Source organism: Rattus norvegicus, chromosome 3 (genome assembly GCF_021556685.1).
Source record: "Rattus norvegicus strain SHRSP/BbbUtx chromosome 3, alternate assembly SHRSP_T2T, whole genome shotgun sequence".
Lineage (NCBI taxonomy): Eukaryota > Metazoa > Chordata > Mammalia > Rodentia > Muridae > Rattus > Rattus norvegicus.
In genome coordinates, this window is record NC_141536.1 from 103,390,752 (window position 1) to 103,415,490 (window position 24,739).

Genomic DNA, 24,739 nt, shown 5'->3' on the forward strand with positions numbered 1-24,739 from the left:
GCATGTAAGCCATAAGTCAAGCTTGGTTAACTCCTTAAAAATACTTAAGAGCAAAATAAAGATTTTCGTAAAGATTTTTAAAAGATAATCCTTTAAAAGAAAAAGCTGATGCATTGGTTTTCTCTGAAAAGCTTAAGTTCCTATTTCCAAAAGACAATCAAAAAAAAGAAAGAGAGAAAAATCACACCTGCAAAAACGGACTCACCGCATGTGTGATGCATTTAAAATAAGAATGGAACACAGACAAATAAATTAAGAACATTTTAATGTTCAATAGACTCTGAGAACAATGACAAAGACTGTCAGGAAGGCCCCGATCCAGGGCTCATACATGACACTGCCACAGATCAAAAACAAAGCTTACAGCAAGGCAGTGACCAAACACATCAGTGACATGGATTACAAAATGAAGTTTGTCCAAGAGAAAGAGAAGTCCAACTACTCCATCATCCTCTGAAAGGAAAGCTGCTTTAAAAACTTTTTTTAAAGATTTATTTGTTATATTTATATATACTGTGTACACTGTAGCTGTCTTCAGACACACCAGAAGAGGGAATTAGATCTCATTACAGATGGTTGTGAGCCACCATGTGGTTGCTGGGATTTGAACTCAGAACCTCTGGAAGAGCAGTCAGTGCTCTTAACCACTGAGCTATCTCTCCAGCCCGGAAAGCTTCTTTAAACAAAACCAACAACTCAATAGAAAACGAAGCAAGACTACAGTGAGAAAATTCACAAGAGGTAATGCAATAAAACATAAAAGAAGTCTACCACAGTGATGAGAGGATTGGAAATGTCATCATGAGGTGCAAGTTCATGATCATAAAAGCAATTCACACTCAGCACTTGCTTGTCTGAAGGCTGTCGGTAGATGAGGAAGGTGGGAGTTCATGTGCTGATGGCAGAGGCTGAAAACCTTGGGAGACACAGTAAAAGTATATCATATACATAGATAAAAAATGTCCCCGTGAAACCTTTTGCTATATGTATAATGAATATACACCCATAAAACTGGTGGGAAAGGAAAATGCTACACAGCTATCGTGAAAGGCAACATTTAATAATATGGGGATTGGGGAGGATCAAACCACAAAGCCAGCCCTTCCACTTCCAGTCACACGTTCTGGAAAATGACCTTCAAATGTGTACTGAGTGCATAAGAGCATTAAACACAGTACCTTGATGAAACCAATATTGACTCTGTGAAGGCTTATAAAATTCTTAAAAAATAATTTTCTTGGTATATGTTAATTGTATATAATAATGGATTTGATAAGGACATTTTCGTACATGTGCATAGCGTTCTTTTATCATGTTCCCATCATAGTTCTTGTCTTTCCCTTTTCCTACAAGTGTTACCCTCTCTTCCCTAGTATCTAGACAGTTTCACTTCTGTGATGGTTTAGATGGGTTGTCCCATGTAAATCTCAGGCACTTGAATATCAGAACCCCGGTTTATGGCTGTTTGCGGGGAGGATTAGGAGGTGTGGTCTTGTTGGTGAAGGTGTGTCACTGGGGGCAGGTTCTGGGATTTAAAAGAATGTACTGTTCACACTGCGTTCTCTCTGTCTCCTGTTTGAGATGGAAGCTCTAAGCTGCCACCGTGACTTCATCCTACCACTGTGGATCTAACCCTCTGAAGAGGCAAATCCAAATTAAATAATCTTTGTGTCCTTGGTCATGGTGTCTTACCCCAACAATAGAAAAGTAATCAATACAATTCCTGTCTGTCACCTATGACATCCATTAATTTAAGCATTCATGTAAAATGTAGGACCCATAGGTGAGAAGAAATGTGCTCTAGGAAATAGAAAAACAAATTATATAGATACACAGTAATTTTAATGACCTCAGTTAATATGCATTAACATGTATAAGACTAAAACATAAATCTGAGTGAAGCATTACTAAGTGGGGTGGTAGGAATGCCAATGTCTACTAGATCTTATCACATTTTTGGGTGCATAAAATATTCTATAGACAAATTGCTATTTTATGCAACACTGACCGGAGGAGGCTGAGTCTGAGAGTTTCCTAAATGAACTATGAATTAGCCAGTATGCACAAGAGCCACAGCAGCCAACGACAAAATGATCAGTAAATCACTTCACTGAATTTCTAATGATAGCATTTTTGTTGCTAGTGTTCGATGTTAGGATGTGACAGATTAAATTTAACTTGCTACATGGAAGTGAGGCAATAACACCCTTGCCTAAGTGTGAAACGGTCACACTCTTTGGGCATGTCATAGAGAGCTCTAAATGAAGGCAGCCCTCCATCAGCCAGGCTTGCAGCCAAAGCCTTTTGCCTCTACTGTGTCCTAAGACCCTTGGAAAGCCATGCTTCCTCTGTCTCTCTCCCAGCCTCGTCATATGCATAATGAAGGGTTGGAGCAGGAAAGTTTAGAATGCTGATTCCAGATACCACTGACCTACAATTGAGAGTGAGGGGGAAAGGTAAGCAAACATCAAGGACCTTAAGCTCAAAAGTGAAGGAATGGGAGGAGGGGGAGGAAAAGAAGAGAGAGAATTTAAATAAGAAAACACTACTAACTAAATGAATGAAGCAAATGATTAAATTGATCTTTAAGCTTGTCATTAACACGGTGTAATTTGTTGATTTCCTGGGGTTTGAAGGATAGAAGCTGGTTGAAAGATTTGAGCAACTAAATTTAAAATATTTGTGAATATCCAGCATTCAAGAGCCCAGGCTCCTTTTGAAGTCAAACTTTGCCACTCAGAAATTAAACACAGCTTCAATTTATCTTCAGTGTGTATCCATAACAGTGATTTCCCCTCAAATATTTCTATTTTTCTCCCCGAGTGGCAAAATGCAAAACCTTAAATACTTCTTTAATCACTGCAAACATATACAACAATCTCTACAGCTGCCAAGTGCTTTCCTTCGGTGTCTCCCACCTATGGACTCTCTAGAAATAACCACATTGAAGAACACTGAGGAACAGAATCAAATGGACTCTAGGTGGCTGAGAGAAATAAATGTTTTTGTTTTCATTTCTGCTGTTTCTCCTTCTGCTCTTCTTTCTTTTTCAAATGGAAATTGTTTTCATATGAGACACTTCCTAGTTTGGATCTGGAAAACTTGAAAATCTGTCTGAGATCATGCTGTAGAGAGTATTGAAGGGAGAAAGCTTTCAACTTTGAACTAACAGCTGAATATGAGTAAACCAGAGCAAACCAGTTCTCAAAATCCTGGTGCCATGAATAGTTCTACTTCAAGCCCTTTCTTTCCCCATGGAAAGTCAATCTAAACTAATTCAAAAGTTTGTAACAGAGGACCTGTATTAAAGATGCTATGTTCAGTGCTGACAAGGTACCTCATTGTGTAGGTGCTTGTGGATAAGACAGACTGCCCTGATCTGATTCCCCCTGAATCCTTACATGGTAGAAGAAAACCCATCCTGAAAGTTGTCTTCTGACCTCCACATGCACAGCATAGGACACAGGCACATCCTTCCTTCAATTAAATAGATAGATAGATAGATAGATAGATAGATAGATAGATAGATAGATAGATAGACAGATAGATGATAGATGAATATAAATAAAGAAATATACAGTTTCATTCATTATTTTTCTTCCTGCATTTGGACTTACTTCCTCTGTCTTTTTATTGTTGTTTATTGATTCACCCCCTTTTCTATTCTGGATTAGAGAATAGGGGTTTTTCCTCATGTAAATGTATGCATGCATGTTTGCATGTGCATGGATACACATATATGGGCAGGTACATGTGTACAGGCACACATATGCATATGTAAGTCTGAGGTTGACATCATAAGACTCCTATCATTCTCCATTTTACTCGTTGAGATAGGGTCTCAACTGTAGGCAGAGCTTGTCTATATACTGCTGGCCAAATTAGCCAACATGCTCCAGGGATCCCCTGATTCAGCCTTCCAAACCCTGGGGTTACAAGTGGGTCACCATGCTCACCCAACATTTATGTGGTTTCTGGGGGCTGTTGTATGCAAGACTTTTCTAGGGAAGACATGATAATACACACATTTCTATTCACTCTAGAAAGGAAACCCTTGACAGACTAAAGAAGTAACTCTAACTTCTTGCACAAGTTCTTGGAGTTGCTTACAGAATTATGGATGAGGAAACAGGTAAGAAGATACGGGAGCAGGGACAACCCAGGGACAGTTGCATCAGCAAAAAGCCCACCCCAAATGGAGAGAGAGGGCCTGCAAAGCTGCATTTCTGGAACTCTTTGTACAACTGGCAGGGCAGGTCAGAGCATCTCCTCACTGCACCTCCGCCAATCAGGATCTCCTCCCCCAAGAATCACTCACTGCTTCTATAACGCTAGAGAAGGGCCCTACAAAATCTAGCAAGTTTCAGATGTAAAGTTAGTCTCCCGGGCCTCATGATCCCTCCTCTCCTACTCCTAGAAGCATGAACAGGATCTGAATTCTGATCCTCACTTGTGTGGCAAGTGCTATGATCACCACATCATCTTCCAGCCCAAGAACAAAGTTGTTCTGTCTTGACAACATGGAAACCACAGTCTACTACTACAGTGGTTCTCAATTTGTGGGTTGCTACCCCTTTAGGGCCACACTATCAGGTATCTTGCATACCAGATATTTACATCATAATTCATAGCAGTAGCAAAATTACAACTATAAAGTAGCAACAAAATGATTTCATGCTGTGAAAGAAAAAATTTTAAAAATGATATTGGCTTGGCAGTTGAAAAAAAAAGTTCCACAACAGGAGAAACTTTCTTAAAAGGTCATAGCATTAGAAGGTTGAGAACTATTGTACTGATGGTTTCTGTAACATATGCACAGTCTACCCTCCAGATTGATGAGTTCCAAAGCTTCGGGTACAAAGCAACTAGACATTTCAATATTCAGAATAAATTATGTCTGTTTGGGGTCATTACTTTCTAAATAACACAGTTTAATAACTGTCATACTTGCATTAAATCAGCATACAAAATCTACAGATGGTACAAGCTACCTGGGAGGATTGTGTAGGCTAAATGAAAACACTGTGTCAATGTTAAAATAAAGAATTGGAATATCCAGATTTTGGTACCGGCAAAGGATCTTGGACACAAATCCTCATGGATATTGAAGTACAATTATTTTTAGATGATATGTTTTTCTGACAAGCTCTAAATTTTTCTGTATATATTTCTTCCTTTGTTATGGTTTTGTAGGGTGGTGCTCGTGTGGGAATCCTAACAATAGGAGTGGGGGGGGGGGCGTTGTCTGTTACTCTTTTACCTGCTCTTGGAACTATTTTCCTCCTACTGGGTTGCCTTGTCCAGCCTTGAAATAGTTTGTGCCTAGTCTTATTGAACTTGCTATGCCATGTTTGGTTGATATCCCTGGAAGGCCTGATCTTTTCCAAAGGGAGTGGAGGGGGGCAGGGAGAGAGGACTGGGAGGAGTGGAAGGAGAGGAAACTACAGTCAGGGTGTAATGTATGAAAGAAAATTTTTTAAAAGAGAAATGATATTGGCTTGACAGTTGAACCTTTCTGATTCCTACAAAGGTACTTCCTCCTTCTTTAACACATGATGGTATTACAAGCTTTAATAGTCAATTTGTCTTGTTAACAAGATCCATTAATTTTGTGCTCACTGTCATGATGCTTGCAGTGTCCCCCCTAGTACACTTGTCTTTACCATACCGTTATTCTTTTAGGAAGGGTTTGTGTGTGGACCATGTGCCTGAATCTATTCAGTCCAGCCTTGCTCTTGAAGAGCTGTTTACCTAGGAGTATGATTACCTAGGAGTATAATTACCTGTGAGTATGATTCTAGCTTGTCAGTTATCTCTCCTTTGGGGTGTCATAGCTGTTTGCTTTGTCACCTTCAAAAATCCATGTTTCTAGATGGGAAATCTACTGCCAATTTAATTTTCTTGGTAGTAATTTTCCTTTGAGGTTAAGTAGTCTTTGAGATCTTTCTCTTTATCTTAATATCTCAAAATTCCTTCTGGGGTGAATTTATTTTATTTAAGTTAGTTGAAACGTGAAATGTATTTTATACCTAAAAATTTACATTTCACTTCAACTAGAGAAAATTCTCAGCCAATTTTCCTTCAAATACTACCCTTAATCTCACCATCAATATAAACTGCATTCTCCAAATCTAACCTCCATTTATTTTTAAGGTGTGACTTTGGGCAAGCTCTGTTGAAAACCTGAAGCCCAGATAATAGGAGGAAATTTGATTTCTAAGAAATGTGTCTCCAAATGTACAAGGTCTATTGGCTGCCTGCGGGGGGGGGGGGGAGATTTTGTAGTGATCCATGACAACATCTATCACAGTGAAATTTTAAGGCTAAAGAGACGGTCCTAAAATATGATTCTTGTGGTAATGCTTGCAAATATGGGAACCTCAGAATGTTTGATGGAATAGTCTTTGTCTTTCAAAAGGTAAGTTTGCAGAACACTCCAGAAAACTGCTCCTGATCAAAATACAGAGAATGGGTGACTATTTAATATCACCCCTGATACATCTGCACCTCAGGTAATTGTCAAACGTCAGCTCCAAAGGATACACCTGCACCTAATGCTTGGGAGCTATAACAGAAGATGGGGCGGAAAGACTGTAAGAGACAGAGGAAAAGGAAGTTTAATGTGAGATTTTGTTTCCTATGTCAGAGAAGCTGTTCTCATCATCAAACCTCACTGATGCAGTTGCCTATACAAAGAGTGAAACAAGAATGTAGCAATAGGCAAGTTTCCCATGGAAAGGGGAAAACCCACAGGGTCTCAACCCTAGACAAAGAACTACAGGACACTAAGGAATGCTAAGAGCATAACAGTCTTGTGCAGAAAAGAATCCTCAGATCAGTTATCTAATACCACAAGTGGTCAGTCTGGAAATCATACACAGACACAGACAGACACACACTCATACAGAGACACACACAGACAGATACGATACTCACACATTATATAGACTATACATATATACTATACATGGTGTGTGTGTGTGTGTGTGTGTGTGTGTGTGTGTGTACACAATTAAAGGAAAAAAGGCCATGAATTTGAGATAGAATGAGAGGGGTAAACAGGAAGTGTTGGATAGAGGAAAATGGAGGGGTGATATAATTAAGTTTTATTTTAAAATATTTACAAGAAAGATAAGCCTTGTAGCCCCCAAAAGAATAAAAATTACTTTATTTCAAGCTAGTGTCATATTCAGAACTAAGCCTAAATTTTCCTTTATTTCAACACACTGTTCCCCTTATTGCCACTCCATATATCTTCCGAAAACATTAGAGATGTTTAGCCAGTACACCATCATCCATTCTGAGATGAATCTCTGATGGAACATTGGGGAGCAGAGATTATTATGGGGTTGTGGGAACCTTCTGAACACAACTGAAATAGTGAGGGTTAAGTGATGAGTCAGGCCCTCCATGAGGAATCATGAAGAAGCCTGACAAGAACGATTCATTTAAGGAAAAACTGCTGTGAGCTAAAAGGCTGGTTCAGTTGAGGAGACGAGCATTGGCTCACAGTGTAAGCAAACCCACACAGGTCTCCTGTGGGTGGTTACAGAAAAGGTGTTTTGTTTTAACCAATTTCTCAAAAACTGTGTCTAAGAGCTATTTTGGTGGGAACTGATTTCACCAGAAGATCCCTTTTTGAGCTTCTAGAAACCTTTAGGTCTCTAATCATATATGCCATGGAAGCCTGGCTGGTGGTGGTACATGCATTTAATCCCAGCATTTAGGAAGCAGAGGCTAGTGGAACTCTGTGAGTTCCGTGCCAGCCAGGGCTACAGAGTGAGATTCTATATCAGAAAGGAAGGAAGGATGGATGGATGGAAGGAAAGAAGGAAGGAAGGAAGGAAGGGAGGGAGGGAAGGAAGGAGGGAGGGAGGGAGGAAGGGAGGAAGGGAGGGAGGGAGGGAAAGAGGGGGGAAGGAGGGAGGGAGAGAGCAGGGGAGATGGATGACTAGAGTAGGAATAAAAGCAAAGGTCAAGTGCATAGGGCAGTGATTAACCAGAGCATATGAGCACGCCAAGAATGTGGTAGACCCGAGTAAGAGTCATACATTGCCTTAATCTCTCAAGTGGTGGGTAATTTCAGCATTCCAGTTTGTGTTGTATGTCCATCACTTAACAGCGATGTCATGGGAAGAGGGGGATTAGTAGCTGTGTTGGTTTATATTGTACATTTTATTTTCTATCTCCCTTCACCCTGTGGAAGGAAGAACTTGCATAAAGGAAACCAGCCCTGTGCCGGCTAGCTTTACATCACCTTGACACAAGCTAAAGTCTTCTGGGAGGAGGGAAGTTCAATTAGGAAAATGCCTCCATAAGTTCAGGCTGCGGGCCATCCTGTGGAACATGTTCTTCATTAGTGATTGATGAGGGAGGGAACAACCTGCTGTAGGCGAGGCCATTCCTGGGCTGGTGGTCCTGAGATTTATTAAAAAAAAAAAAGCAGGCTGATAAAGCCACAAGGAGCAAGCCAGTAAGCAGCACCCTTCCATGGCCTCTGCATCAGCTCCTACTTCCATGTTTCCACCCTGTCCTGGTTTTTGTCAGAGATGGTCTATGATGTGGAAGTATAAGCCAAGTAAAACTGTTCTTTCCCAGGTCGCTTTGGTCATGGTTTTCACCAGAGCAATAGGAACCCCATGTTAGGCCTAGGGAGGAGAATAAAAGAGTATACTGTGACTCTATTCACATGTATGCAGAAATAGTTCTAAGATAAACCAACCTGGATCCTCAGCCTAGTTAAAGGGCCCTCAGAAGAACAAACCAGAAGGAGGGGGAAAGGGCCGTTTTCAGCTAAGGCTGGGAGGAGACACTGAGCAGAGACAGTCATGTAGGTATGTTCACACAAAGTGCAAACATCGCTTCATCCTCCCAAGGGGGAAGAAAGGGGGGAAGTGAGATTGGCTGTGGAAAAGGAAGCTTGGGGGTGGGGTGGGGCTTGTAGAGAAAGGGCATGTACTTGAATGAGCATTAGGGAATAAAATTCAGCAGGTAATGGAGGAAGAACAAATAACAGAATTGATGTACAGTGACCAAGGAGGAAATAGAAGGTTTGTGGCCATTTGGCTTTAATTACAAGTCTCTCTTTAGCTGCTTGCTGTGGTTAGGAGGAGCAGACAAAAGAGCTGCCTCTGAAGGCAAGAGCAGAGGATGAACAGAACCAGGAACACTGAACAAGCTGCAAAGAGAGCTGCAGCAGGTTAGCAAGTCTGATGGGCACGGCCAGGGAAAGTGAGTTGTCGATGGCTGTAACTTCCAGAATTGGCGAGGATAGGCTAAAGGAGCAGAACTGAATGTCCTGAGGGAGAGAAACCAAAGAAAAAGGAAGGCCACATCCAAAGGATGCTGCCAATGTTGCCAGCTACATGATCCAACGGAATCTAGGAACCTCAAACTTATCCAGGGCATGGTCTACGCCCCCAGATCTGTGTCAAAGTAGGGGATGTTCCTCTCCTTGTAACATTTAGCAGTTTTTGGAGACAGTATTGTCAAGTATTGTTTGAGAAAAATTATTGATAATGGGTAAGTAAAGGCTAGAGAGGAAAAGGTCACTCCCTCAACAAGGCGTGACTCACCTCAAAGGTGAATCTGTCCTGGGGAATCTGAGTAGGACTATGCCTGGCAAAGCCATGCACCAACAATCAGGAAAGAGAACTGCCAGCATTTTAAGCACTTACTCCTTCAGTCAACATTCCAGCAACCCTTCAGCACTTACCACGGGCCAAACATGGCACTCAATCTAAGAGATTAAAAGCCTCAGCCTCACAAGTTATCAGCAACTCAAGAAGTCAGCTGGGCACGATGCCACAGGCCTATAATCTCAGCGCTTGAGAGGAAGAGTCAGGAGGATCATTGCAAGTTCAAGGCCCAACTAAGATATCTACCTATAAAACAACAACAACAACAACTAAAACCTTTCGAGTTTTAGTGTTAACTACTATTGTTTATTTCTTCTTTGTTCTTTGAAGATTATTTTTCAGTGTTTGCAGAAGTAATGAGAGAATATGTCCAGCACTCCCAGAAGCCTTCATTCATTTCAGTGTGCCAGGAAGGGAAGTGCCAAGAATGACAGTGTGGGTGAGAGGTGACAGATGTAGCCAGCTTCAGAAGCGAGCCTCCAGAATGGCCTCCACGACAGGCAAGAACCAGAAGAGTCCCTTTAAAAACTGGAGTACAAGCCTCCTAAAAGGAGTGTGGCAGTGCCTGCAACTCATTTTGAAATGCTCTGCAGTGCATCCATGTGGGCTGAGAAGGCAAGGCTTGGTTCAAAAGGCAGAAAGGAACAACTGTGCATAATTAAAGTAGAAGCTTAGTAATGGGCTTGCCGAGAAAATCTTCCAGTTTTCTTTTACGTTTCAAATTTCTGAATGATCGAAATGCAACTTAACTCTCCACTCATTCGACGTTCAGCAAAGGAGATTTTGAGGCTAAGCCTCATGTGCTCGGTAGATGTGGGTAGCCAGTCTTAGGAACCCACAGACTCAGGGTCAGCAGCTGAAGCGACAAGAACTAAGAACTGCGGCACACAGTACAGGAGCAAGAGCACTGCCTGAGGTCTTGTCAGAATCACACAGTTCTGGAACCAAGATATATCCTCAATCAAAAGTGATTTATATGCATGTAGAAATTGTGAAGCCCGGGGGGGAGGGGTTAAGAGGCAGCAATGGTTTTGTAGATTCACACTCTAGTTTTCATTCATTCTTAAATCTTAAAAGTATATTAATCGGCCAGGCATGGTAGTACACACCTTTTATCTCGGCACTGGGGAAGCAGAGGCAGGAGAAACTCTGTGAGTTCAAGGCCAGCCTGGTCTACATAATGCATAAAGAATTCCAGGATAGTTTGGGATACAAAGATTCAGTCCCAATACATATATACAAATACATATACATACACACATACATAATACACACATACACACACACACACACACACACACACACACACATGCATATATATAGCCTGTGATGTTCCTTATGTAAATTCCAGCACAAGAAAACAAAATATCTAGGAAATAGGTTCAATGCAACAGGTAAACGAACAGGTAAGATAGCAAGAAACACTGGTCAGAAACTATTGAGGGACTCTGTAAATAGAGAAGTCTCATGATGAGGTTTCAAGCAAACTAAAGCAGGAAAATATTGCTGAGGGGATACCCAGCAGGGAACCAAACCTGGACAGGCAGGCCCTCAGGTAGAGGAGCTGGGTGCTCGAGCAGAGGGACAGGTTAGCTCTTCTGGAGGGCTAGGTGTCTGCAAAACGATTGTTCTACACAAAGGGCCTCATTCCTTTTGCCCATTTTTCATTTTTTTTAATACTTACTCATTTTTAAAGTTGGCGCACCAAGCCGTGGGCCTCGTTGCTATCTCTTTCACTGTATCAGTACAATGCTTTGTGTTGTTTTATCTTTTCTATTTCTTCCCTCAGCCACCAGTGTCACTAGTGCTGGCTCCACTCCCCAGTAGCCAGTTTTCTAAAAAAGATATAGACTTATATTTTAGTGAAGCATGGTATTAACATTTCTTCATTTTCAGAGGCTCTGGTCAGCATTTGAGTTAGCTCATCATTCTGGTATTTTCTTGCCTCTTCATTGCTCATCTTAGAAAAATAAGTAAAAACTAATCGCTAAATATCAACTATTGGCTAAGGCTCAAGAAGCCCTTATATCTGGGACCCATCCCATTCTATCCCTTCATTATTCATTTATGGCTTCCCGGGAATCCTGCCTACTAAGGAGATCAACCAGGGGCTAGAGAGATGGCTCACTGGGCAAAGTGCTTATGTCACAGGCATAAGGACTTGAGTTCAGATTCTTAGCACCCATACATAAGCTGGGCCCAGCTGTGGGCACTTAGACCACAGCCATAGGTGAATTGGGGGTGGATGGAGACAGGTAGGTCTGGGGCATTCCTATCAGTCAGTCTATCCAAGAGAGTAAGTAAGCTACAGGGTCGGTGAGAGACCCTAGATCAGAAAAATAAAGTGGAGAAGCATAGAGGAGGACACCCAATCTTTTCTTCAAGCCCCTGTAGGTCACACCTGCACACACACCACATGCACACCCATACATACACACACAATTCAAACTGAGATCCTGGTAGCTGAGACTTGGAATACTGTTCTGGTGCTTAGTTAAATGCCTAAAAGAACATCTAAATCTAGCATCATTGGGCATAGTTGGGAACTCTTGAAGCTCCCCACAATATATATCAAACGATAGCAAATTGGAAAACATGTTACACATCTCTGTGGCAAAATCTTGTTGAGTAGCAATGACCTGGGTCCCAAATCCACCAACGGGCTTACTTTACCCTTAGTCTACAGTGTAGACCATGGACTCATCAAATGGCTGAAGGGAACATAATGGGAATGCCACCATCCTCGTCCCCAGCTGCTGTGATCCAGGGACATTTAAATGAAGTTAGTTCCCTGTGTTCACAAAGTCTTATGTAATCCTTAAGACATGCCATGCTGTTTCCTCTGCCTAGAACACTCTTCCGCCCACAACTCTCTTCCTCTGGATAAATTCTGCTCATCTTTTAGGCCTTTGAGTTCCCTCCTATATCACCTTGGACCTCTACGAGGCTTACACCACACTGCATTGAAACAGTTTGTCTACTTATCTGTATCCCCATTGGCTATTAAGAAATGTATGGTGACCGATGCATCTCTGTGAACTCCCTTAACTCAGAACTACATCCACAGTCTCTGCTACACAATATTTGCTATTTCTGCAATGAATGAGTGAAGCTCATTTGTCCCTTTAACAACATCAAACTCTACTCATCTTAGATCCATGCAATTCTCAACAAATAATCTAGCTTTTCGAACAAAAATCAACTTTGGAATTAGGAACTCGTGCCAAGCATTGTGGTACGAGTCTATAATTGTAGCATAAGGAGGTTGAGGCAGGGGCGTTATGAGTTCAAGGCCAGCCTGCATTACATAGAAAGACTCTGACTCCAAAAATAACTAAATCCATGACAAAAATTAAAACAAAAGACAAACAAACAAAGGCTCCCAGAACTTTTTCGGGAATCCCTAAGCCAAGAGCTCCAGACTTTTCAAAAACTGCAATAGATTTTTTTTTTTAATCCAGAAATTCATGACTCTTATGACAGCTGGAATAAATATATTGCCTTAGCCTTCACTGTTCTCCTAAACTGGTTTGAAGGAATATGTTTTGCTCTTTGTTTTAAACAAGAACAGATTGCTCAGAGCTGAGGAGGGCATGCAAATCAGAAATTCTCCCTCTCTCCTCAGCCTCAGCTTTTTTGCTAACCTCCAAGCTAAAAATCACTTTCTTCTTCCTCTTCTTCCTCTTCTTCCTCTTCTTTCTTCTTCTTCTTCTTCTTCTTCTTCTTCTTCTTCTTCTTCTTCTTCTTCTTCTTCTTCTTCTTCTTCTTCTTCTTCTCCTCTTCCTCTTCCTCCTCCTCCTCCTCCTCTTCCTCCTCCTCCTCCTCTTCCTCTTCCTCCTCCTCTTCCTCCTCCTCCTCCTCTTCCTCTTCCTCCTCCTCTTCCTCCTCCTCCTCCTCCTCCTCCTCCTCCTCCTCCTTCTTCTTCTTCTTCTTCTTCTTCTTCTTCTTCTTCTTAGAAGAAGTCGTGAGTGTTCCTGTGTCAGCCAGTCAGGAGAGGTCAACATGAAGGGAGGGGAATGGCCAGTTCTGCTCACAGTGAGGATAAGACAGCTGGATTTAGGCAGTGAACATCAGAAGGATTGGGAACTGGAGTTGTCAATCATTTCTTCTGCTGCTGGGATGCACTCTGCAAATATTGGAATCATATTCCACGCAGACGGAAGAAGTAAGTGCAATCTATGCCAAATTCCTTCATTTTCTGACCCAGGGAGAATTTGGTTTTGTTGTTTTGTTTTTCTGTTTACTGGGTTCCTTTTAAGTGACAAGCACATACAAATAGCTTTACAGGTGCCTTACACGAGCCCATCTTACATAAGAATCATCCTTAGAACAGGTGAGCCCAAAGGAGCAAGGGACTTAACTTACGCAGCCATAACTCATAAGTAACAGAGCCCAAGTCCAAATACAAGTCTCCAACATTTAAAAATTAAGAACTATCTCTCGGAACCTGGAAATTTGTATGTTGGGATGCACATACACCACAGGAGTATACGTAACCTTTTGGAGGTAGCCCAAACTATAAAAGCATTCTACACAGCCCACATCATCTCAACAAATAACCCTTGCACAGGACACCAATACCCAGGCTGACTTACAGCTCCAACTACAGGCAGATAGTGATGTTTTTCTGAGAGTATTTTAATGAAGGTTAGCTGTTGGTCTACCCTCACGGGGTTCTAGTATCTAAGAGCCTTTCGACACGCTGTTCCTTAGGCTTAAATATGCTGCTAGTGACTCTTCGCCTACTGACATTTAAAATCCTCTTGCGTTTTAAGTTCCAGCTCTGCATGGTCTTCTGTAATACCCTCGGTACCTAAATTTCCCCTTAGCATCACAGATCTGTATTTACCATCAGCCATCTGAGGACACTTATGTCCATCTAATTTCCTACCGTAGCGAGCTCCTAGAGGACAGGAATGGCAGAGGGATCAATTCATTCTCGCCCTTCTTGTCTAAAAGCCCTGCTGCACACGGCTGCCCCACCCCCACCCCCCGTGAAGCATTGGTTGAGCTGATCCAGCAGAGACAGAGACCACGGCTGTGAAGATGACTAACTGCAAAGCAACTGGGGAAGAGTCCAGTTAGAAAGGCTCAAGGTGAGCTGTGTGCCACCTACAAGCTCAGTTAGAAAAGCCTGTCTGGGAAAGTTGCACGGTGAAATGGTAGGTGGGCAAAATGAGCAGCACTTTGTCAGGGGGGGGATAAGCAAAAAGGCTCTTGACGGACAGAACTACATCCACACAACAGCAGAGAAGAAGGAAAGTCCAGAAATGCCAAGGAGGGAGTGGAGTCCACACATTTATTTTCTTGACGGTTTTTAGGGCAAAAAAGTTGAAAGATGCACACATACGCACACACAGAGAGAGGGGGGAGGAGGCAGGGAGGGGGGAGGAGGAAGAGAGGGAGGGAGGGATTAAGGGAGGGAGAGACATACAGAGACAGAGAAACAGAGACAGACAGACAGACAGACAGACAGGAGAGATTGAAAGAGAATCAAAGAAACCTGAGGCACGAAGTTGAGACTGGTTTTGCTGACAGTATGACTGTGTAGTGTAATGACTGACTTACATGCTCAGGGAACCATGCTTAAGGGAGCTCTTGTCCAGAGACCTAAAAGCCTGGAGTATACTTCTGAACAAGCTGCTATTTGGGCGTTCACATCCAGAATCATTTGCAGGATTTTAGGAAGAGTTGAGATTGAGTGGTCCATGGGGATAAAAGCCTTCCAGGTTGGGGGTTGGGGACAGCACACACTTTTAGATGATAGGTCTCTTCCTACCAAAGATAAGAAGGGAAATATTTCACACTAACACAGTATTTGCACACTAACATATCCGGGAGCCAATCCTTTTTAAGTTACCTCCAGGGAAACAGAAGAAATGAACATTGAATAACCATTGTCTTCTCCTTTAGTCTAAAGAGCCCTGGGTAGGAACTTAACCTTTGGGGTGGTCTGGGGTCACTTGGGGAGTTTCAGGAAAGCACTGGAAAGAGCCTGAGATATTGTCCTGTTGTAAAAAGCCCTAAGAGATCCCGATGCCAAACTCAAAAACAGCTGTTCCAGCAAAGGGAAACTGGTGAGGATTCTGTGGCAGTGAACCTGGGATTCCGAAGATGCTGGCTGGGTCTTATAAAAGGCTCCAAGTTATTCTCAAGCAGATTGGCCATGGATCACTCTAGGGAAAATCCTTGGGTAAGACTGGCCTTGGCTAGCTAGCTATATGGTGCACATCAGAGAGACAGTTCACGTGTGAGAGCCACTATTCGGTAAAGGACTGTGGTTACATAACTGAAGATTCTAATCTATTCTTGTTCCCAAGGACAGCAGCAAAAATATCCTTCTGAGAAGAGCCATGCACTAGGTAAGAAAGTGCAGTACGAAATGTGTTATAAGATTACAGTGTCACAGATTGCTTGGCCATTAAATTGTATCACTCCTCAGGCATCGCCTACGCTCCTACAGAGCTTGCTGAACAAACGCACACGTTGGCCAAAATACTGATGGATGTGAAGGAACCTTATTAGTGTGAAAAGAAACTCATTTTTGGGGAAAAAAGATACTTTGATGTTGTTGTGGTTGTTGTTGAGACAGGGTTTCTCTGTGTATCTCTGGCTGTCCTGGAACTCACTCTGAAGACGAGGCTGGCCGTGACTTCATAGAGATCCACCTGCCTCTGCCTTCTGAGTACAGGGATTAAAGGCGTGCGTTATCACTGCCTGGCTGACAAGTTCTTTTAAATGAGCAAGTATGTGCAAATATCCCTCTTCATAACTGCCAATCTGATTCCACCAAATCAGAAGGTGAAAGTGTCTTTAAATTTCTTAAAAATGTTTCTTTAGCAGTGTAATTAATAATGATGCTGGATAATTACAGCATTCTCTAAATCTATAAATCCTAAAGTCAGCATTAAACTCTAAGTGGAACACATATATACCTGCAATTTCCCCCAAATCAGAGACGTTGTCTTGTCTCTCAGAGGGCAGTGATATTCCATGATATGTTCACGGGCTGGCGAATATTTGATACTTGATCAACAGAGCTTCATAGTGGACAATTATTTCAGGAACTCCAGTCAGAGGTTAGAGCCTCTTAGAAAAGGGCATGCCAGCCCTTTGAGGGTCTTCTCTGTGACAAGGGAGCAGAGGAGTCTGGAAAAGCAAAAAGAGACACTGTCAAGAGTCTGTGGTACTGCCAAGCTGCCCTTTTCCTATTCAAAGACCTACTGAGCGACTTTTTTTGTCTCACTATTTCATTTTATAATTTAAATTTTCCTGCAGCATTCCCATCAAAACTGACCGACTTCACCTGTGAAACTCAGTGGCCTGCCCAGCACAGGCCCTTGGAAGAGAGCAAATGTGTGCCACTTAAGCTTGTCTGCAAAGCAGACTGCTAAGGGAGCATTCTCCTACCAAGCAGGTTTCTGGGTTCCTAATCCACCAGGAGACAGAGGAGCTGTAAGCAGCTGGACTGAATCGGACTTGTAGAACCAGAAGGATCCGACTGGCTTCTGGCTTACCAAGCCATGTGATTGTCACACTGCAACGCAGTTGTGGAGTTTCACTCTCTTGCTGGGATTTTGTTGCTGAACAAAAACAGCCAGGGAAGGAAAGGGTTTCTTCCCCTTTCACTTCCAGGTCACAATCCTTCATTGAGGGAAGTCAGGGCAGCAACTCTGACAGGAGCTTGAAGTAGAACCCATGGCGGAATGTCACTTCTTGGCACATTGCCTTGCTCTCCTCCCCTGGGCTTGCACTTAGCTAACTTTCTTCTATGGCCCAGGGCCACCTGCCTGGGGATATAGCTCTACTGCATTGATTAATAATTTAAAAAATTCCCCACAGACCAATCTAATCTAGTGAATTCCTCAATCAAGGCTCTCCTCTCCGATGGCTCTAGGCTGCATCAAGTTGACAGTTAAGGCTAACCAGGACAGGAATGTCATGAGGAAAGCCATGTGCTCATTGGGCAAATTGCTTAGAAATCATTTTGAGGTAACTGAACAGACTCAAGTACTCCTCCTGGCTTCCTATGACTTATTTCCAGCTCTCTATCCCCTCTGTTACACATTGCGTGTACCACTCTTCTTATTGGTACATGAATACCAAGCTGGTTGTGGCACATACACTTCTGTGTGGTAAAGGGTGGTTTGTTCATTTCTTTTTAAAGATTAAATCTCTCAAAGGAGAGAAAAAACAGAGGACCACAGTGCTGTGTCAGGAACGGTTGAAATCAGTATCACAAGTTCAGGAGGCTTAAAATCTAAATAGGAAACACTATGGGAGGCCGGGGAACAATCCCTGTGGGATCTGAAGCATTCACAATCCAGTTTCTTTCACGAGGGCTTCTGTCTTTGGTCTTCCGGACAATAGACCAAACCATCGCCTCACACCGTCACCACTAGAAGCATTTTCAGGTAGAGGCGAGGCAGCTCCCATCCCTGAGTCGATGATGATGTCATCCATGAGTTGGCTTCCTTTAGTTTCTCACACTCTCTTCTACCTTCCTAACTTTCTGTGAGACAAATGGAGAGTTTTCCTCCATCAGTTTTTCATCTGCATTGTCCTTCTCTGTAAAAAAAAGTCTCAGTAATTTACAATCTCCTTTAGGTTCCCTTCAGTTTCCAGGTAACTACTGGTCAGTAACTCAACACTTAATGTTGAAGAGGGCCATGAAAAAAATGGTGGAAAGAAAAAAAAAATCTTTCACTAATGCGAAATCCTTAATTACTTTTGTAAGGGAAGCTAACACATTAAGAACTCATAGGTAGAGCAGATTATCCTGGTCTTGTCAGGGAAAGAATGGTCTCTTAGGGGATCTTGGAGAACATTCTCCCAGAGTGGTATTATTTATTTATTTATTTACTACAGCTAGTCTTATCTGCTTGTGGGTTTGGGGTGACTTAGTCCATTCATAAGAAAGTTATTGGAAGTTTTCAAAGCTCTGCCTGATGAAGACACATCAATCATGAAGCATTTAATGGATATTGAGTGCCCAGTGGATGCTGGGAAAATTTTCAAGTGTGCTGTCCCACTTAAATTCCCACCAAAATGCGTGAAAGAAAAGGACACATAAACTAATCTGCCATATTTTTACAGATCGTGACATCAGGGCTTGTAGGGGTTTTATATGGTTATATATGTTCCACAGGGTCATCCAGCTAGGGTGCGACAGAAAGGTTTTCACCAGGTTTTCTTTGTTTTTTCTCCCCAGTACTGCACCAGCTAACACTCTGGGAATAATGAAGTTTAGCCAGCATGTTACCAAACAGAATTGATGAGATGAGAGCACCAAGCTATCCACAGTCACCTCTTGCATCTTTTACAAAGGCTAATTAATGAAGAACTTTCCTCACTAAGTTTGGATGAAAATTAAAAACCCCACGATTCTTCTGATCATGTGGGAAATAAAAAAGTCCAACCACCATTGCAACTGTTAAAATACTCCAATTCAAAATTAAGATGACCCAACTATACTCAATAATTAAAACTTTATGCATGACTTAAAATTAAACCATCTCTTCCCCCCGCCCCTCCCCCCCAAGATGTGAGACAGGTAATGGTTGAAGACAAAGTTACAGTGAAGATCTTAAGTGGTTTTTATTGAGCATGCTAGAACCAGGTGGTCTTTACGAACCGGAACAGGCTCAGAGAACTACGGTTCATCAGTCAGACTGTAGCCGTGGAAAGAAAGTGGAAATGAAACACAGAAATGAAGTGCTGAGATAAAGCAAGTGGCTTCAGATCTCAGTTTGTCTGATTTGAACATACTTTAGGCCTGTGAGTGACTGGAGCTCAACATCTGCGACTGGCTGAGACTCAAGTCACTTCTTACAAAGCGCGCACTTACATTAGGCTTCCTGTTAGTTTAGGTAGTGATTAGGCTGCAGTTCATTATCCGAGGAAGTGAAGCATGCTCAGAGCCAGCATCCTCAAGTCACACCGAGTTTTACCCAATAGGAGGAAGACGGAAAAGTAGTTCAGGGGAGAATAAGTCCTCTTTCTTTGTAATTTTCTTTCTCCCTTTTGCTAAACCAATTCTGGTCCTTTCTCCAAGGTCAGGGGTTGTTGAAAGGACCGAGAGAGCTGGAGTGAGGTAATAACGTCTCACAGAACTAATATTGTCATAAAAGAGTCCAACACTCTCTTACAACCCCGACTCTTAGGAGCCTCTGGAAATTCTTAGAAAGAGCTACATTGCCCAGGACACCTCGTCTGGGATTCCCCTGCTGTGAATCTTGCATACTCCTCCAGTTCAGCCTTCTTAAGCAAACCAGCCTGTGTTGGGCCTGCTGGTTTTCTCTAACCGGAGGCAACAGGGGTCTGTGCTGGATCCCGATTCCATAACAAATGAAGCGAGTGCTCCCTGAGAGCACCTTCCCTGGGCCAGAGATCAGGTACAAGTTCCTCATTCTTCCCACTTAGAGTAAGCCAGGCTCCTACGGCGGCGCAGCTCCAGAGAAATCCTCTTTAAATTCCTCCCCTCAAGCCGGGCACAGCAGCAGATGCCTGGAATCCTCACCCTGGAAGGCTAAGGCAAGTGGATCACAAGTCCCATGTCTGAAGATCTTTAAAACAAACGAGACTTACTAGGAAATACGAAAGTGCTCCACGGGCCCTACTTTTTAAAAAGTCTTCCATATAACAGTCGCTGAAGAATCACATAATTTTTTCTGAGACAGTCAACCTTTGAAACTCTACATGCTGATCTGGAACCTTCAGGGAATATATTATTAGCTCCACAGACCTCAGAAAACACAACATCAAGGATGCAGGAAGAAACAATCCCTGCTGATACATTTCCTTTCTAACTGAACACACTGCCCGGAAGAGACTAATGGAGAATAGAAGCAACACTGCCCACCACTGTTACAGGCAGCCCCCAGGATGTGGATAATTGTCCCGATCTGAACAATGCACTGCACTTAAGGAAAGACCCAGAAGAAAGGGACAATCTAGAGAGAAGAAGGAAAAACGAGCGTTAAGTCTTAAAAGTGAACATAGTATATTCCCAGGCCCTCAGGATGAGCTCTGCACGTCCACCACTGTTGTCGTCGATCAGCCACTAACACTTACTTAATGCAATGACCTCTTAGTTAGTGTGTCTATAAGTCAGTCTATTATTCCTCGTCCCTGATCCTCTCCCGGGGGCATATGAACCATCTCCCTGTATTTCCATCTTGGTCCAACATCTGTTGCTTTCCTGCTCCGGCCAAATCTAGAAACCACCCTCAAGTCTCTATGGTTTTGTCTCTCTTTCATCAACCATCCCCTCCATCAGACTCTCATTCTCGCATCTCATCCTCCCCAGGTATACTTCAAGACTTATCCACGTCCTGTATCCACTACCGCCTAGCTCCTCTGTTTACAGAAAAGCCTGCAAGACTAAAAATCACATGTCCCAGACCCTGACAGCTCTGTTTTAGATGTGAAATAAGCCCCATCAGTCAGCTGTAATCGCTCGAAGAACAGAAAGTGGAAGTGTGAAAGACATTATCTCCCAACAACTTTCTTCCGGCAAGCAGAGAACGCTGCACGGATATGGATATTTCTGCAATCCAGTTCACAGTTGCCAGCTTTGTGGGAGTTGAGTGGCGTAGTTCCAGGAATAGCAGAAACTTTATGATACCAGCTTCCTGACCCCTGCTCCCCAATCGTTGAACTATGTCCTTTTTAAGTTAATGAGTCTAGTGAACCCTTGATTCCTATCTCCTGCAATGGCAAGACAGTAGCTCCCATAATAGGTGGCATTCTCTGACTCATTCCAGAGAATTACACTCCAGCCCATTCTTCCGGCCTTGCCAAGAATCGCATAGGCATGTAATTTCTGACACCTAATCTTTTCCTGTTTGCAATGTTTAGAAATCCCTCTTTTCTCTATTCAAAAGCTTCTTTGGTACACCTATCTAACACCAAATCACTTTAAAGGTCTCAACTCAATGGCCATTCATCTAGGAAATTTAGTCATCTGAAGATGGGCCAAGAATGAGAAAATACTACAGATGGGGATTTTTCTCCTGTACACTTTCAGAGTGGCCTGCATATGCTGCTGTCATTGCAGATATCAGAGTACAAGCTTTTCCTCTTCCACCCTGGGAGACAACTCGTTATACGCATTTTTTAGTGCCTTTGGGTCTGCTACGTAATAAATCTCCACAGTATATTTGATGATGAAAGGATAGGTGGATGAAAGTAGTGTGAATAGACTTTGAAACAGAAATAATTAATGAAGTCTTTAGTGAGCCACTTTTAGTTAGGCATGGCTTATCATTGGCTCAAAGGGGCGTGGTTTAGATGTTGTTTCTTGTTTCTTTTTATGTCTTCCTATTAAGAGAAGTTTTAGAATATTCCCTAAAAATGGTCCGTGGAACAGAACAAAGAGTCATCAAAACAAGAAAAACAAATTGTGTGTATATATATATATATATATATATATATATGTATATATATACACAATTTTATATATATAGCTATCAGGGAAATGGAAATTGAACCTACTTTGAGAGCTCATCTCTACCCAGGATAGCTATTATCAAGAAGATAAGTGTTAGCAAGTACAGGGGGAAGAGGAACACCTACACACCGGTAGGAATGGACACCGGTACAGTCACTGTGGAAATCAGTGTGGAAGCTCCTGAAAAGCTAAAAGTAGATTTGCCCTGTGACCTAGCTATCCTACCTCTGGGAATATATCCAAGGTGTTTGAGGCAGCATTCATTGTATGCTGCAGTGGAACGAGCAGTAGACACACACCATGTTCAGAATCAATGCTACTGTGAAACTGTGGCATGAAACATGGCATTGTGCTGTGAGAGACATTTAATTGTGCATTCAGAAAACTTTGGCTGTTGCCTTTTTTCCCCAACTTCTCCAAGTTACTTGTAGGATCCAGTTGGGGTCATGACCCACAGTTTAAGAAACTGGGGGCCAGAACCATGAAGAAAATGTTTAGTCATTTAGAAGGCTTAAAGACAATGAGATAAGTGTTGTGAAGTCCGGGCTGGAAGAATTGCATTCCAAAAAGGAAGTAGCATTTGGATAGACTAAGGCTGGAGAAAAGGTGAAAGGGTTCTTAAGCTTTAAAGAGAATGATAAGGTCATTAACAGGGGACGGAGTAGAAGAGGGTATCCAGCCCAATCTACTCAGTAGGTGACAATAAATGTCAGCCAGCAGATGATTCTGGATCCTGGCTTCAGGCACGCAGCATTCGTCCTTCCATCGGTATGGGCATGCAGAGCTTCTCTAGGGAAGCAAGCTTAGGGAGAAGAAAGCCAGAGCAAAGTCACAGAAGGAGCTTGAGGAATGGGAAATTCAAGAGTTGCTGAGGAAAAGAAAGAATGCAGATGCAGGGAGGAAGGGTTGGAAACATGAATATCACTAAGAAATGAGGGCTTCAGGAGCACTGAACATCATTTTCCCACAAAGCAGTCTTTAATTACTCATTCAAATGTCTCCTTATGTGCTCCAAAATCCCATTGAAATGACAAAGTGACCAGAATTCTTTCTTGTTTCTCTGATGCATAGCCTATATTAGAGGACTTTGCCTTGAGGATCCCATAGAAAGAGGGCATGAAAGATGAGGATCTATGTGACACAGGACCCACATAGGCTCAGCAATGACTCTCCTGTGTCACAGAGTATTAAACAGACTCCTCAGTGCCAGGCCAGGATGACCCATGACCAAGAGGGCAATCGTCATTATTCCTTAGACTCAAGTCTTCCTACTGCAAATGACCCATCCAGACAAAAGGCATCCCCTAAGCATGTAAATTGGTTGCTTCTGACCACATAGGCAGAATAGAGTCTCAGAGTCAGAAATTAAGTTACATCTTCATAAAGGGAGACAGCTCTGCCATTGGCTAAGTTTGAGGTCTGACATCTACTGAAGTAGACACGTATGCAAGAAGAGAGAGTCATAAAGCCTGTATGTGATATAAATAAACACTATGTTTATCTGTCAAAATGTGACCCTTAACCCCAAAGATGTCTAATGCTTCTGCCTGACAGGGAGGAGAAGGCAAAGGAGAAGGGTTAAAAGTGAGGGAAAATATCCTTGGATTACCTTTATTTTAAAGAGAAATTTGGGGACAAGTACTTAATGGAAGAATAGGGAAGATTTGAACAGCAACCGCAACATTGTATACAAAGATAAACCAGTACATACACAGGTGATCAGCTAAGGGCAGCCATTTTCAAGGGCATGCAGTGTGCAGTGTTGAGACCAGTAGATATATACACCTCTCTCTCTCTCTCTCTCTCTCTCTCTCTCTCTCTCTCTCTCTCTCTCTGGGGCTGTGTGGGGGGTGTATTTACAGTGAGTTATGTACATACTTCGATTCTATCTGTTCAACAAGGGAAAGAAGTTACCTTCTAGGCATTCTGAATAGCAAAACAGAAAACAAAACAAAATCCAAAGCAGGGAAAACATTTACGAAAAAGAGTTCCGATTCCAGACAAGCCAGTCAACATCACGATGCATGCATGCTCTTCCAGCCAGTACCCAGTCATCTGTACAAAGGATCAGAAAAGGCTGAGGCTGAGGTGTTCTGTGGGAACAGTCAGAAAACAGACGGGGAAGGATAAAGGAGAGACCCCAGCTGCTCACAGCTGAGCTTTGTCAGAGGAGTTCAAATCAAAGTGGGGTGGTGGAGAAACTGAAGAGGACAAGGGAGCTACAGACTGTGTTACTTAAAACACCCCTTACTGTGTGATTGCATCTCTAGGAAGGTAGCTTAAGGATATAATCAATACTACAAAAAGATAGATTTGTGTTCAAGGATGCTTCTTAGCATTGTGGTCTTGGCATCTACATGCTCAATACTAAGGAATTCTAAAGTAACCCATAGCATTCATATGATAGGCTACTATAGGCTGTGCTTTTGAAGTCTCATGATGGGAGAATCTCACAATAAAATGCTCAGTTTGAAAGGGTATAAATGATATACCACTTGACATAAACTTCTAAAGCTAAGTAGGAATTAAAAAGTAGACCAAAATTGGTCAAAAAACATTAACTATTTATCTCTGAGTGGTGAAGTAACTTGAATTTTGTTTGTTTTACTTTTTTCATGGTTTCCAAATTACGTTCAATGAAGATGTGTTT

The 24,739-nt window shown here is 42.4% G+C and overlaps 1 long non-coding RNA gene across 3 annotated transcripts in view; it reads right to left on the reverse strand.

The window, feature by feature from the left end:
- The window catches only part of LOC147995638 (uncharacterized), a 52,155-nt gene that overhangs the window by 17,318 nt on the left and 10,098 nt on the right, over positions 1 to 24,739 (reverse strand). The window contains exons 1-3 of one of the 3 annotated variants that reach the window (XR_015684969.1): positions 17,049 to 17,123; positions 16,574 to 16,787; positions 11,323 to 11,473 (exon numbers count right to left, since the gene is read on the reverse strand). This is a non-coding gene — a long non-coding RNA (uncharacterized LOC147995638). Of the gene's footprint in view, positions 1 to 11,322; positions 11,474 to 16,573; positions 16,788 to 17,048; positions 17,124 to 24,739 lie in introns of those variants that run through there. The other 2 variants (XR_015684968.1, XR_015684970.1) reach the window with 2 other exon arrangements.